This window comes from Canis aureus, chromosome 19 (assembly GCF_053574225.1).
Source record: "Canis aureus isolate CA01 chromosome 19, VMU_Caureus_v.1.0, whole genome shotgun sequence".
NCBI lineage: Eukaryota > Metazoa > Chordata > Mammalia > Carnivora > Canidae > Canis > Canis aureus.
This window is the reverse complement of record NC_135629.1, coordinates 8,660,942-8,674,480: the sequence shown is the minus strand read 5'-3', so window position 1 is coordinate 8,674,480 and position 13,539 is coordinate 8,660,942. Positions and strand designations below refer to the sequence as shown.

General features: G+C 44.8%; 1 long non-coding RNA gene across 3 annotated transcripts in view; it reads left to right on the top strand.

Annotated features, from left to right (window-relative positions):
- Positions 1-13,539, top strand: part of LOC144289603 (uncharacterized) — an 83,820-nt gene that overhangs the window by 34,196 nt on the left and 36,085 nt on the right. For 2 of the 3 annotated variants that reach the window (XR_013357438.1, XR_013357440.1), the window contains exons 2-3: positions 5,178-6,266; positions 9,843-10,255. This is a non-coding gene — a long non-coding RNA (uncharacterized LOC144289603). Of the gene's footprint in view, positions 1-5,177; positions 6,267-9,842; positions 10,256-13,539 lie in introns of those variants that run through there. The other variant, XR_013357439.1, reaches the window with a different exon arrangement.

Below are 13,539 nucleotides of genomic sequence, written 5' to 3'. Positions count from 1 at the left end.
TTTGCTCAATCAACTATCGCTGGGCATCACCTCCCTTCACAAGAGACTGGAGTGAACCACTACACTGGTAGACAGCAGAGCTTGTACCTATTCCAGGGATGGGGACCTTTATATTTCTCTGTGCCCCCAAGCTCATCTTCCCTCAATCCATAGGCTTGATCCATATCTGTTGTTTGAAGGAAACTCCCTCCTATCTTGACACCTGATGTTGGTCTAAAGCCACCAGAACTTTTATTTCCTTTCTTAGAGCATTTTATTTATTCAATTATGAGAGACACACAGAAAGAGAGACAGAGGGAGAATCAGGCTCCCTGCCTGATGTGGAACTCAATCCCAGGACCCCAGGATCACCACCTGAGCCAAAGGCAGATGTTCAACCACTGACCTACCCAGGTGCCCAAGAACTTTTATTTCCAATGCTCAAACTGATACTGGTTTTGATATATGTCTAGAATTTTCATGTGATACCACAGGGGATATTAAGCTGACCATTTCAGGGCAATGGTGAACATTTTCCCAGGGCCTGCTATATGTGCTAGACTTGGTTATATTCACTGTCTCCTTCTACCACTGACTCCTCTCCTCACTCCTTCCTGAAGGAGTGGATTCTCAGAGAGGTGAGAAACATGGTGCCCTGGGTACTCTCAGGTGCATTCTCAGTTCCTCCCACACGCCACACTCATCCCTATCTCCAGGCCTTTGTGCTGGCTCTTCTCTCTGCCTGCATGCTTGTTCTCTGGAAGCTTCTCCTGGCCGGCTCCTGCTCATCATTCAGGTCTCTGCTCAGTATCACCTGCTCTGACCACCCTACCTAGCCATGTTACTCTCTGCCTGTTCCACTCCTTCATGGCATTGACCACACTCTGAGATCCTTTGCTTCCTCACTGACATCTTTTCCTATAAGCATATGAGCTCCAGGAGGGCAGGGACTCAGCCATCTGCACCCCTGGGATCCAGCACAGGGCTGGGCACACTGCAGGTGCTCAGTAAGTATTCGCTGAGTGAATCGACTGGCTCATAATCCCTGTCCACTTGACTTCTGATGACCCTTTCACCTACCCCCTCATCCCTCTCACTGCTGTTACTGTGGCTATGACAGCAATACCTGGTGACATTACCTCTATCCCCTCAGGCATTCATCCTATAGAGCTGTCCCTCCTCAAAGGCATTATTATATAATGTCTCTATTATTATTATATATAATGTCTACATTATTATTATAATTGTCATTTTGACCCTTATTTAATAAAGACTGTGAACCTGTCATCATTGCTGCATTAAAATTCCCCCCACTATCCCAAGGTTATTAACCACTTTACAGATGGGGGAATAGAAGCTTAAGCCCAAGCTGACACAGCTACTAAATGGCAAAACTGGGATTTGAACGGAGGTCAGTGTGACTCCTGAGGCCTGACTTGGCTGTTGTGTTCTACTACAGAGCACAGCTTTCATGAATGTCAAACTGGAGTGTGCATCAGAGTTCCCTAAAGGGCTCATGAAAACACAGACTGGGCTCCAGTCCCTACAGGTGTGATTCAGTGGGCCTGGGGTGGACCTGAGAATCTGCATTGCTCACATGTTCCAGGGAAGGCTCCTGCTCACCTGGCGAGTAGTGAGTAGCATCACGCTAGGAGAACCATTGACCTAGAAAAATGCACAGCAGCCCCCAAAACAGAGTTTTATCTGCAGTTTCAGGAAGTTCATGGATCTCCTACAGCTTCTCCATGCACTCTGAGGACCCACGACCTCACCTTCAGAACCACTGTTCACAGAAGGTATGTAAATCAGACCCATGACACCCCTAGTCTGGGGAGTCTGTTCAGCAAGTTTCTGTTAACCGAGGGACACCTGAGTCTCAGTCCCTATTCCCCTTGCAAATCTGACTCTCTCTTAATAAAGTTAATTATCTGACCTTGAAATGTACTGTAGCTGACACTCCATGGAAAGGCCTCTGCTTGTCTTATCGACGCAAATGATAAATATAGGGCCCGGAGCAATTTATCTCAGAGATTTTGTGTCAGTATTTTAATAATCATTGAGCAGAGCCTTGGGAGCCAATTACAGAACTAGGGCAGTTTTCTTTCTTTCTTTCTTTCTTTTTTTTCTAAAGCTACTTGGTTTCCAACTCCTAAAACTTGTGGGCGGCTAATCCTGATGGGTCCAGAAGGGTTCTGACATAGTTTTCCCCAAGGGTGAGTGGTGCATAGAATTTGAAATTTTGTTCATGTAAAGCAGTTGCACTGACACTCTCTTCCTCCTCACCCCCTTCCCTCTCACCAGCCTCCCCTGTGAAACCAAGTTATGTTAGGATCTCTCATCTGGAGTCAACAGCCTGCCTGTTGTCAACTGGGCACTGGGGCCTTTAGCCTTCTTCCTTGCTCTGGGGACCCTGCATAGTCTGGCTGGCTTTTGTGGAAACCTGGACCAGGGGAGCTTTGGGGCCAATGGCAGACTGGGCCTCCCAGGACAGTCCCAGATCCGGGATCCCTGGGAGCTTGGCATCCTCTTACCACCTGGCGATTTCCCCTTCTAGGCACACACCTGATGAAGGCCTAAGTCTTCACAAGATCTTTGTAGCTGGGTAGAGCTGTCCCTCACTCCAGCAAGGCCAGTGACACTCCAAGGCTGGTCCTCAGTGCCAGCCTTGGAAACTGTCAATCACATCATGTTACAACCTATTCTCTGCCTTACACTGGCCCCCATGGTACCTGGAGAGTGAGCATTCCTTCTCGGTCCAGCCCCTCCAACTGCACTCACCCCATCTTCCCCACTGTCCCCTTTGTTCTGTCTAAGGCACAGGCCTCTGCGCTGTTTCCAGGCACAGTCCTGTGTCAAGGTCTTCAGTGGCAATTTCCTCCTCCCCAGAGAGCTGGTTCCTCACATGACTCAGGTCTCTGCTCAAACGTCACCTCTCCAGACACTCCCTACCCCTCTCCCATACCCTATGATTTTTTGTATACCACTAGCCATTACCTTCACAATGTATACTTCTTGTGTGTCTAGCTACTGGTACCTCTCTCACTAGACAGTAAGGACCACAAAGGCAAAGACTAGGTTTGGCTTTTACCTGTCCTTGTATTTCTAGTGCTAGGCTCATAGGAGACACTCAATAAATATGAATGAATGAACAAATACATGCATGAATGAATGAATGAATGAATGGATGCATGCTACCGCTGAGGGAGTAGACCATGTGTTCTAGCTGGATGGTTCCACATTTATCCTCTCACTTATCCTGCAAAATAGATTGCTGGCCCTCTTTTTCTTTTTCTTTTCTTTTAAAGCAGGAGTTGTTTATTTACTTCCCTGCTTTTGTTGTAATATAACTTTTAAATAGGTAAATATTTAAATTTGTATTTTTATTATTTATTTTTAAGTAGGCTCCACCCAATGTGGGGCTTGAACTCACGACCCTGAGATCTTGACCTGAGCTGAGATCAAGAGTTAGATGCTTAACTGACTGAGCCTCCCAGGCACTCCAATAGGTAATAAATTTAAATGGTTCCCAAATTAAACAGCAGAAAAGGTATGCAGTGAAATGTCTAGCTCTCTGTCCCTCACTTGTTCTACTTTTTCCTTCTCTAATCCCAATCCAAGTAAACTCTTACATTATTTTCTTATGTATGCTTCCAGGTTTTCTTTAAGCAAGTATAACAAAGCAAGTATGTTTATTTATTACCCCCCCCCCCGCTTTTTTTTACACCAAAGATTGCACATCATACACACCATCTACATCTCTTGCTTAACAATTTATCCTAAACATCTTTGCCTTGGGAAAAGCCCCCAGGTTCCTACATGAGGTCTGTCTGTCGGCTTTAGGGAAATTATGAATTTCCTGAAATTAGAAGCAGAATTTTGTGTTAATGTGCATGTGTCAATTTTCCTTTTTTTTTAAAAAAAAAAAAACACAATTTTAAGCGTATATTTTAAATTATGTAATTATTTTCAAGGGGAGAGAAGAGTATAGGAAAGTGATATAACAGGATTATTGCTACTGGACTTCTTTTTTACACGAAATGACTCAGCTAAGAGGGGAGATTTCTCATTTAAGGTCACACAGTGGTAGGGGGACCTGGCCAGGAACCTAAATCTGTGTGACTCTGGGCCTGAGGATGGGAGGTTACCCACTGGCACCTCGGGTTGAGCTTGATGCAGGTGAGTTGGCTCCCAGGAAGGCCCAGGCTCATGCTGATGGAGTGCACGTGGGAGGTTAGAACCCAGGGCTTACGCAGCATGGGATGACTGTTGCATGGTATCTGGGGGTGCCCCTAGAGGGAGAATGAGGACTAAGATAGGACCCTAGGCAGACTCAGAGTAGACCTGGAGCAAAACCCTAGTCCTCCAGAGTGGGGAAGGGGCTCGTAGAGACTGGAAGCAGGGGCTGGTTATAGTGGGCTGGCCCCAGACCTTTCCAAACCCCACACATGATTTATGGAGCTGGGCTGCTGATACAGTCTTGCTCTGGCCGGGTTGAGTTTGGGCAAGGTTGACACAAGAGATTGGGGTGGTTCTAGGTAGTTTCACTGGACACATCTTTGCTGCAGACATTTCTCCTGCAGGCAATTTTGCCACATAACTAACTGGCCATAAGGCAATTTTGCCATAAAAGATAAAATAAGGGGGTAACAGTTTGGTTTCATTTCTCTACTGACAAAGTTTCCATTTTGATATTACATAAATCCTAGCTAGTCTTTATATGGTAATGAGTAAATGGGATACTTAAGATAGTAGATGATAATAACCATACATAGAAAATACAGGGGTAGGGGATCCCTGGGTGGCTCAGCGGTTTAGCGCCTGCCTTCGGTCCAGGGCGTGATCCTGGAGTCCCGAGATTGAGTCCCACATCAGGCTCCCTGCATGGAGCCTGCTTCTCCCTCTGCCTGTGTCTTTGCTTCTCTCTGTGTGTCTCTCATGAATGAATAAATAAAATTTAAAAAAAAAGAAAATACAGGGGTAAAACTTGCTGGGGAGTTGAAAGTAAGAGTACAAAGCCAGAATGCATACTAGAAAGCAATAGTGTATCAGTTAGAAATATGCATCCTAGTATCTGGAAAACTGATACCTCTCTTAACAAAGGAAGAAATAAATAATTGTATTAATTTCTTTCATGTTTCATTTCATTCATTATCCTTTCTGATGTCCCTCTTTTACTTTTCACTATTTTATCCTTACAGCAAAATTGACTTAGGGCCAATTATTTCTGCGGTGAAAATGCTTGCAGCAAATCTGCCTATGCTGAAAATGCCAAACATGAAGATGGGGTGTGAAGATATGAAATGTCCGCAGAGGCCAGAGCTGGGGGCCACAGACCAGCAGAACAAGTGGTAGAAATCTCAGGGGAGAAGGATGCTCACTGCTCAGAACCATCCTCGAGCAACAGGCATACAGAGGGAAATCACGGACATTTTGACTATTAGGAATATTAGCTCAGGGCCCAACACTCTTCCCAAAAGGCAGGTAGGATAGAGTGGTTGGGAGTTCTGCACTTCAAGCCAAGTGTTGGGGTCAGGAGCTCCAGCATTTGCTGGAGTCTGGAAAGAGGTGCCAAGGTATCCTGATGAAGATTACATAAATTAGAACCAAGGAGAAACAGGGCGAGGTCTGCCAGGATGACAGACATGGGCATCTTCCTGGGAAGCAGAGGAGACAAAACCAAGATAAAATGGGTCAGAATGACTTGACCAGGGCTTGAAATTTGTATCAGATGCAAAGCTAGGAAGCCATGGGGAACAGTAACAAGACCCACATCAGCAGCCTGGCCAAGGCTGCCCATTCTCTCCTGCACCTCCTTGGACATGCACACACCTGCCTCAGTTTCCTCATCTGTGAGATGCGTCCATGACCCCAGCCCTGCAAGGCTGGTCCCACAAGTGGTCCCATCACAGTCTCTGACCCCTGACGTAGAATTGCCCTCTAGGAAAAGAGCATCCACTTGCCTCCAGGAAGTGCTGTGACTCCCTTTTGAGAATTTCCTTCCTAAAAGCACCTGCAGGCTCAGGACTCAAGTGTCAGCTCCTAGGACCATTTACAGAGCACCATGTATGGCCCCTAAAGGAGAATCAGATGTGAATCAGATGCAGACCCAAAGGTAAATCGGATGTGACTCCTGCCTCACATGGACTTGTAGAAAGGAGCATTCGAGCAAGTACATGATGACATCAAATTGCAGTCCCTTTGAATGCATTCAAGAAACACAAACCATTATCCTTTGGCAGTGGACTTAAGCCTCAAGGCTTGGAGCTCACAGTGAACCAGTGAACAAGGTAAATGACCCAGTTGGGAAATTCTGACAGACATGGGTGTAAGTTCTGGAACCAGATCTAGGTTTTTCCCACCCTGGGTGGGCAAGTGCCCTGACTTTTCTGGGCCTCAGTCTGCTCTCCTGTGAAGTGGGTACACCATGGGGACCTGGGGCTAGTGGCAAAGATGACATGAGATCAAATATGGGAAATGCAGAGTGAGCACCATGCCTGCTCCATGATGAGGGCTGTTACAATTCCAAGTCATTTTTTAGGAGTTGATAAGGTGTGAGCACCCCAGGTGAGCACAGAGGTGGGGAGGGCTTGGGGGTCAGAGAAGGGCATGAGCAGAGGAGGAGCAGTGCTCATCTACACTTGCTGTGGAACGTAGGGACACTAGTGTCCTTAAAAGCAGGACAAGCCTGCCACCCAGTGCTGCTAGGTGCCACCACAGTAGCCAAGCAGAGCAGATGCCTCTCCTGGCTACACCCCAGCATCTCCCAGCCTGGGCCTGGCTCCTGGGAACCTCAATGGTCTTTAGAGTTCTGTGATAACCCAAGGCTGCTGCTCTCTCCCCTCACCCAAGAAGTCTTCCTCCCACCTTGATTCTTCGATCACCAATTTGTAGATCAAGAAAGGGACTTGAGACTGCAGGAGGGGTGCCCTGCAGTTGCCACAAAGTTTGAATAAGGCTGGAGTCACTGACACCAGCAAAATGACTGAGCCTTTGGGCAGAGGTTCAGTGGAATATCAGGCATCCATGAAAAGTGATCACCTTGAGGACAGGGTGGCCCTGGGAAAGTGCTGATGCTCTCTCAGAAAGTAAAAACAGCCATACAACAACCTTCTGTGTCGTCTGTCCTTACCTGTCAGGGTCCATTTAGAGGCCTTGGGATTAGGTGGAAGAAGTGAATACAACTTCTTGTTACATAGCATGTACTTCATTATTAAATTTCCATATTATAAATAACCAAATCTTAAATGTTTTGCTATATTTATATTTTTATTCTGATTTTGTTATAAATAGTGCTTATGACTCTGTGCCCAGCACTGCCTACAAGTTTGACACACATTATCTCATTGATCCTTACACTGCCCTATGCCTAGGAGCCATCATTCCCACTTTATAAATGGGGAAACTGAGGCACAGAGAAGCAAAGCAACTAATCCAGAGTCATGAAGCCAGGACAAAGCAGAGCCAGAATTTGAACTTAGGTCTTCTAGCCCAGCCTGTCCTCCTGAGCCTCAATGCTATAGAGGCTTCCTGGCCTTGCAAGTTCCTTTGGGTCATCAGTTCTAATTCTAGACATTTCCCTTAGAAAAACCATTTTTATTTTTAAAGATTTAGTTTATTTGAGAAAGAGAGAGAGAACATGACCAAGTGAGGTGGGGGGTGAGTAGAGGGAGAAGCAGGTTCCCTGCTGAGTAGGGAGCTGACATGGGGCTCAATCCCAGGACCCTGGGATCATGAACTGAACTAAAAGTAAACACTTAACTGACTGAGCCCCCCAGGTGCCCCTAGAAAAACCATTTTTAAAAGCTCTACCAAGAAATAGTTTTCTACATATTTGTCCTTTTTAGTTGTAGTTTATAAATTGTCCTCTATTTTTTTAAAAAGATTTTTATTTATTTATTTGACAGAAAGAAAGCCAGAGAGCACAAGCAGGGGGAGCAGCAGGCAGAGGCAGAGGGAGAAGCCAACTCCCTGCTGAGCAAGGAGCCCAACATGGGGCTAAGATCCCATAACCCTGAGATCATGACCTGAGGTGAAGGCATATGCTTAATCAACTGAGCCACCCAGGTGCCCAGGTCTCTATTTGAAAGAGGGATAGGGAAGAGATCTCAAACATCAATTTGTGGAGGAAATCTTATCTTCTACTCTCTTTTCTCTCCCTTCACGGGTTCCTGTCCCCATCCTCAGCCACTCATCTTCTTAGTTTTTTAAAACTTAATCTCATGAAAAGTCCTGATGAATGGATCCAAAAAGAATGATTAGGAAGTAAGGTTTAATGGTGGGCCAGAAGGGGGCAAGGAGAAAGAGAGAGAACAGAGGGAGAGGGGAGAAGAGGTGCTCATGAGCATGTGTGTCCTCATATTCTCTTCTTTGAACTCTGCCACTAAGGTATAAGATGCATTACTCCCATTTACAAGATGAGGAGACTGAGGCTCCCATGGTTTTGGGGAGTTGTCCAAGGCCATGCAGCTAGAAAGTGGAAGAATGAAGACTCACACCCAATATTCTTAATGTCACATGTGGAGCTCATTGAGTGTTCTCTGAGCCTTGGAGAGAGCCTGGCATGTGGTGGAAGCTGGAAGTGCCCAGATGAGCATGACACAGCTCCTGGCCTCCAGCAGCTCAAGGCTGGATTGGGTCCTCAGGTTCAGTGGGGTTTATGTGCCCTAGTTCAGGTTGGGCCACTCCTGGTTTCTGTGCTCTTTGGAACATTGGACTATGTGCTTATCAAGAGGATCCTTATGAAGTCAATGCTCTCCACTTGGATGCTAAAAAAAAACTACCAAAGGAAGGAGAGAACCTGTGTCAAGAAAAAAGGTAAAAAAAAAAAAAAAGGTTAAAAAAAAAGTAAAAAGGTAAGATTCAGTGTTGTAAGTGACTCTGCTCCTGGTTAGCTGTGTGACCTTGGGCAAGTCACTTGATTTCTCTGGGATACAGTTTCCTTGACTGTAAAACAGGTTGATGCCTAGGTACAGGGTTACCCCACAGGGTTCCAGGAGGCTGTGAAATAACATAACAGGTATGCACTTAATCTATACACTGAAAAGTGTTTCACTAAACAGACAATATTATGATGATTTTAATAAAGTTTCATCAATTCCTTACTTAATTTCTCCTATAAGTGAAGCTGGTGCTAAGAGCTTGGTCATTGGATTGTGAGAATTTCAGAGTGGTCTTGACAATGGGTAACTCTCCTAAAGGCCCAGACACAGCAAGAAAGGAATGTTATTCCCCACAGCCCAGGCCTACTCTCCAGAATCCATCATTAAAATACTGATACCTCTCATCAACATGCTCTTCAATGCAGTAGGCATCTCCACCAATTTTACCGAGAAGAAAACTAAGGTCGACTTGCCCAACATCCCTCAGCTTGTAAATAACAGAGTCCAGACACACTAGATTATTTGCCTCTTTGTATACTTTCCCCCATCCTTCCCCATACCCCTCTCATTCCCCATCATTCACAAAGGATGAAGACAAGAAGCAAGGTTGGCATGAAAAGGCAGTGGCCTAGGACCAAGATCCTGATGAGCAAAGACCTCATTTATAAAACCAAAGAGAGTCCTGAGGAAAGTTAATTGAAGTGAACGAAATCCCGAAGAATTTAGCACTCAATTTGAGAAACTATTTTTGGCTGAACCAAGATGAAAAGACAAAAGAAAGTGCACCAAAATTGAAGAGAAACTAATTTGGAAGACATAATAGGGAGCAAACTTCTCAAATTTCCTCAGAGCCCAGGAGACGTGATTATTCAAGAAATAATTAGATGCTATCCTGGGGGTAATGAAAGCTAAAAATGAAGAGGGAAGAAATTGAAAACTGCCAGAAAGGTCATGGGCTGCTCTCAATATTTTTTTCCTTTACAGATTTGAAGATGCAAGAATTAATTTGCAAAAGAACAATAAAGCCATACAAACTAATCAGAGAGGAAACTGAGTGGAGAGAATTTAAATATCTCACCCATCTGTTCGTGAAGACTCTGCTGAGAAATACAGAGCCAGGTGTCTCTTGAACCTATAAAAGGTGAGCAGTCCCTTCCAAAAATGGGTGGAGGAGCGCAAAAGCATGTGCCCTGCCCCAAAGCTGAACTGCCTGCTGGCATGAGGGGTCAGGAATCTTTTTCTGTCAAGGGCCAAAAGCTGTACATTTTCAGCTTTGAGGACCAGATCATCTCTGTTGCAACATTCAATTCTGTTACTATAGTGTGAAAGTTAAGAGTAGCCAGTATGTAAAAAAGTGGGCATTGCCATCTTCCAATGAAATTTTATTTACAAAAGCAGGTGGCAGGCTGGATTTGTCCTTCAGGCAAAGTCTACTCTATCCTACCTGAATTATAGCAACTGGTCTTCCTATTTGCAATCTGGGCCTGCTCCTGTCTACCCCAAAATATGAGCTAGTAGAAGAATCTTTCAAAAACCTAAGATGATGATGATAAGAAGGAGGACGAGAAGACTATTGGCATAGAAGCACACTGTACTTAGTATATGCTAGGTATGGTCCTCAGCATTTATATAACACCTACTATCTTTACAACAACCTTTATGAGGAAGGTACACATTTATAGATGGGGAACAGAGGCCCAGGGAGGTAAAGTAACTTGCCCAAGGTCACACAGCCAATGAGTGTCCAGATTTAAACTCACATGGTCTGGCTCAGGAGTCTATGCTCTTAACCACTATATTTCACTGCCTCTACTATGATTGGCTCCAAATTCATCAGGAGCTTCCCACTGCTTACAAGATCAAATCCAAATTCCTCACCTCAGGACACATCATAGGTGACTTAGCACTTCTCATCTCTCCAACCTCATCTTTCTCCAGGCCTCCTCCCTGCCCCATGCATCTAGAACTGCTTGAAGAGCCCTCTGTTTCCATGCCTTCATTCATGCTATTCCACTGCCCGGGATTCTCTTATCCTTCATTCACTAACACCTACTGTATCTTCCAGACTCAATACAAGCATTATTTCTAAACAGTTCTCCATGAGCCTATTATCTCTTCAAGGTTGATCAAGTCATTTTTCCTCTATGAATCCTAGTTTCAATGCCTATTAATTGGTGGAGGATAGTGGAATGACTGATTTTCCCAATAACCACTAACACTCTAGTATGAATTAGCCTATAAAATTAGCTTGATTTCCTAGGGGCACCTTGGAAGAGTGAGAAACAGAGGAAATAAGTTTGGATGTAGGGTAGATAAAGCCTATAGCTCATAGGACCCAATTTATTTTGAAAACTGGGTACAAGGCTAGGGTGCAGTTCTGCTTGACAACCTATCTCTCCAGCTCATATTCCCCCAGGGGACTGAGTTCTGTCAGACTGAGTTCTTTCTTTTCTCTGTCCCCCTACTTAAAGACAACAGCTGCTTCACTTGAACCCAGATTCCTTAACTCCAAGAACAATGAGATGTCCCCAGCCCCACACTGGATAAAGAACCGCATTTGTCAGGCTAGACAGCTTGATTAAAGCATCCCTTCAGAATACCAACTCCTTCTGCTCTAATTCTGATCCTCCAAGGAAACTTTGACCTATAAATTGGTTTCATCCACTCAAATCTGATTCAAATCTATTATTTCCCAGATCACTATTCAAAACTTTTTTACTCTTTCATCCACTCCTTTACTTTAAAGTAACTTTGAAGTAGGAGTTCTAACTCAAGTTCTAGCATGTTCTCCTTCCATCCTTCTATCCACCTATCCTTCCTTCCATCCACCCTTCCGTCCACTTCATCCACTCCTTCACTCAAACATTGGCTGGTTGCACACAGTATGCCAGGCCCATTCCTATTACTGGGGCTTCAGTAGTCAGAGATGAACTTAGAAGGGAAGGACTTCACCTCAAGAAGCTCACGATAGAGAAGGGACAGCTCTCCTTTTCTGCTATTTTTGCAGGAAGCCTTGGGTCCTGTTTCCTGGGAATACCCAAAGTCCTGCACCTGTCTTTCTTCACTTTGCCTTAGCTCCTCCCCCATATGTCTCTGCTCCTCAAGGGTCTGCATCTCCTTCTTCCCCAGGGGAAGAACTATTCTCCCTCCCTTTCCAAGCTCATTCCTCACTTCCTTCATCCCAGCCCTCCTGATCTCATTCCCTTCTGACTTCTTTTTTTTTTTAAAGATCTTATGTATTTATTCATGAGAGACATAGGGAGATGGAGAAGCAGGTTCCCTGCAGCCCGATGTGGGACTCGATCCCGGGACTCTGGGGTCACACCCTGACCCGAAGGCAGATGCTTAACTGCTTAGCCCCCCAGGTGTCCCTCCCTTCTGCCTTCTGTAGCTTCCTGTCATACCATTAATTACTCCAGTAATTACCATTTATGTTATTGTTTATTTGTATATTCAGCAACTACCACCCCCTGGATGAGCCACTGAGATCGCTATCCTGGACTATTGCAATAGCTTCCTCCCCCATCACTCTTGCCCTAACCTCCAGTCTTTTCTCAGTTCGATATGAAAGGTTGTACACATACAATGCAAGTCAGATATCAACACTTCTTTGTTCCAAGGCCTCTGGTGAATCCTATTTCACCCATCGTAAAAGCCTAAGTCCTTACACTGTCCTACCCAGCCCTATGTGATCTCTGAGTCTTCTCCTTCTGCTCTACTTCCACTCATTTCACCCCAACCACACTTTGCTGTTTCTCAAACACACACCTACCTCAGGGCCTTTGCACTTGCTACTGCTACTTCCTCCCCTGAGAACACACTTCTTCTAGATCTCTTACAGTTCCCCTCTCACTTCATGTGGGACTTATTAAAATATCCCTCATCAGCAAAGCTTTCTTTGAACACTTATGAAAAAATAACATCCCACTCCTCCCCATTACTCTCTATGTCCATTTTTTGCCTTATGTTTTCTTGTGACATTTTCCATCACTGGACATATATTTATTTATTTGTTGCCATCTTTTCCCATTAGGATGCAAATCCTTGAATGCAGGGGCTTTTTCCGTTGTTGTTGTTGTTGTTGTTGTTGTTGTTGTTGTTGTTGCTTTCACTACTGTATCTCTCATGCCTAGTATGGTTCCTGGCAAAAGGAGGTGCTTAATACATACTGTGGAATAAATGAATGCATGAATTAAATGTCCATCTCTCTAGCAAATCTTTCCACAAGCCTACAAACATGTCCAGGACTCCATTTTTTTTTTATAGGAGTATAGGAGCAGAGGGAGAGAGAGAATCCCAAGCAGGCTCCATGCCCAGTGTGGGACATAGGGCTCAATCTCACAGCCTAGAGTTAAGATCAAGACCTGAGCTAAGAGCAGCCCTGATGGCTCAGCGGTTTAGTGCTGCCTTTAGCTCAAGGTGTGATCCTGGAGACCCGAGATCGAGTCCCACATCAGGCTCCCTGCATGGAGCCTGCTTCTCCCTCTGCCTGTGTCTCTGCCTCTGTGTGTGTGTGTGTGTGTGTGTGTGTGTCTCATGAATAAATAGATAAAATCTTAAAAACAAAAAAAAAGACTTGAGCTGAAATCAAGAGTCAGATGCTCAACCAACTGAGCCACCAGGTATCCCTAAGCCTCTATTTTTTTAAGATTTTATTTATTTATTTATTTATTTATTTATT